This window comes from Oryza sativa, chromosome 10, assembly GCF_034140825.1.
Source record: "Oryza sativa Japonica Group chromosome 10, ASM3414082v1".
In the NCBI taxonomy this organism is placed as follows: domain Eukaryota; kingdom Viridiplantae; phylum Streptophyta; class Magnoliopsida; order Poales; family Poaceae; genus Oryza; species Oryza sativa.
The window spans coordinates 8,112,621-8,115,093 of NC_089044.1; positions in this window are offsets into that span (position 1 = coordinate 8,112,621).

A 2,473-nucleotide genomic window follows, 5' to 3' on the forward strand; every position below is an offset into this window, starting at 1 on the left:
TAAAGTCAATTACCTCCATATGAGTCATATTCTTCAAAGGCATTGCTTCGGCCCACTTGGTGAAGTAATCCGTAGCAACTAGCACAAACCTATACCCCTTTGATGACGAAGGATATATTTGACCAATGAAATCCAAAGCCCACCCTCGGAACGGCCATGGTTTAATTATGGGGTTCAACACGGCGGCAGGTGCCAATTAAACATTGCCGAACCGTTGACAAGCCTTGCATCCTCTATAATATTTGAAGCAATCATCAATCATCTTCGACCAATAGAACCCCGCTCTTCTAAGCAACCAATTCATCTTGTGGGCCGATTGATGAGTTCCACAAATTCCTTCATGTATCTCTCCCATAGCCACTTTAGATTGATCTTTATCTAAGCACTCCAACAAGACATCATCTATATTTCGGCGATATAAATCCTCATCAGGCAATGTGTATTTGAACGCATGTGCTAGATAACAAATAATGCCTCAATTTGGTACAAGCATAGTATAAGAATAGACAAAGTCTCTCTATAAAAACATACCTCGTTTCGGCATCCAAAAGACGGCGGCTCAAATATGTAATGATATATTCCTTGCCATCCTCCTCTTGTGTCAAAACGGCACCAATGACTTTGTCTTCGGAGGCAATATATAACCGAAAAGGCTTTCCGGCTTTAGGCGCTCGCACAACGGGTGGAGTAGACAAATATCTCTTCAACTCTTCAAACGCCTCCTGTTGTTTTGCCCCCCCCAAATAAAATCGGCTTCTTTTTTTATGCGAAGTATAGGAACAAAAGCATCGATTTTACCCGCTAGGTTAGAAATAAACCTTCTCAAATAATTCACTTTACCTAGCAACTTTTGAACCTCCTTCTTGCATGTCGGCGCTTTGAAATCACGACTCTTCTCTATCTTCTTAGGATCAATCTCAACTCCTCTCTCATGCACCATGAATCCTAAGAACTTCCCCGCCGACACACCAAAAGCACATTTAAGTGGGTTCATCTTCAAACCATACCGGCGCATCCTCTCAAAAGCTAACCTCAAATCGGCTATGTGTCCTTCCATACCATCCGATTGGACAACAATATCATCAATACAGATCTCTAGGATAATACCTAACAAATCATGAAAGATCAAATTCATTGCCCTTTGATACGTTGCACCGGCATTCTTCAACCAAATAGTCATGACAACCCACTCAAATAAACCAATAAATCCCGGGCACCTAAAAGCCGTCTTGTACATATCCTCTTCTGCCATAAAAATTTGATTGTAGCTGGCATTACCATCTAGAAAACTAATCACTTTATGACCCGAGGCATCATTAATCATCATGTCGGCTATAGGCATAGGATATTCATCTTTGGGAGTAGTTTTATTTAAATCTCTAAAATCTATGCAAACTCTAATCTTACCACTCCCCTTCTTCTCCACCGGGACTATGCTAGATACCTACTCCGCATAACGACATGGCCTAATAAACCCCGCCTTCAACAACCGATCAATCTTCTCTTTGACTCGGTCATATAGCAAAGGATTAAAACGACGAGATGGTTGCTTATAAGGCCTAAAACCCGGTTTAATTGGAAGCCGATGCTCAACAAGCTCACGGCTAAGACCCGGCATCTCATGATACTCCCATGCAAAGCAATCAACATACTCTTTAAGTAGCTCGATTATCTTAACCTTATAATCGGCTTTCATATTTTTGTTTACAAAAGTCGGCCTTGGTTTAGTTTCATCACCTATATCTACTTCTTCCAAAGGATCGGCCGATGTAAACCCTTTCCCAAGCTTTTTTACTTCATCAAAATCTTCAACGGTTTCACCAATATCGTTCTTTGTAGACCGATATTCTTGCACCCTCTTTTGTAACCACTCTAAATTAGCCTCTTTACTCATTATACAAATTTACATGGCTTAGCCATGCTACACTAGCTGGCTTTACAGAGATAAGTACAAATTTGCCATCGGAGATACTAATAAAATCATAACTAGAAAGATCCCTCCCCGATAAGCATTGGATATTCCCATGACGCCACTCAAAAGTAGCATCGGCCATTGCAACCTCGGCCGATGTATCCGCTTGAACAATCTCAACATCATCACCGTCCCATTGAATTAAACATTGATGCAAGGTAGAAGGCACACAACAATTGGCATGGATCCAACAACGACCCAAAATAACATTGTAGTTACCTTGCACATTGACAATGAAGAAAGCGGTTGGTAGCGTCTTGTTTCCCACGGTGAGCTCCGCCGAAAAGATACCCTTCGCCTCCGTTGGTTCACCATTGAAGCCATTGAGAATCATGTTGGTCTTTTTCAACTCATCATCCTCACGCCCCAACATCTTGAATAATGAATACGGCATCAAGTTCACGGCGGCATCTCCATCCACTAGCATCCTAGAGACCGGTTTCCCATCAACATGGCCTTTGAGATAGAGAGGCTTCATGTAACGATTCGACTCATCGGGCT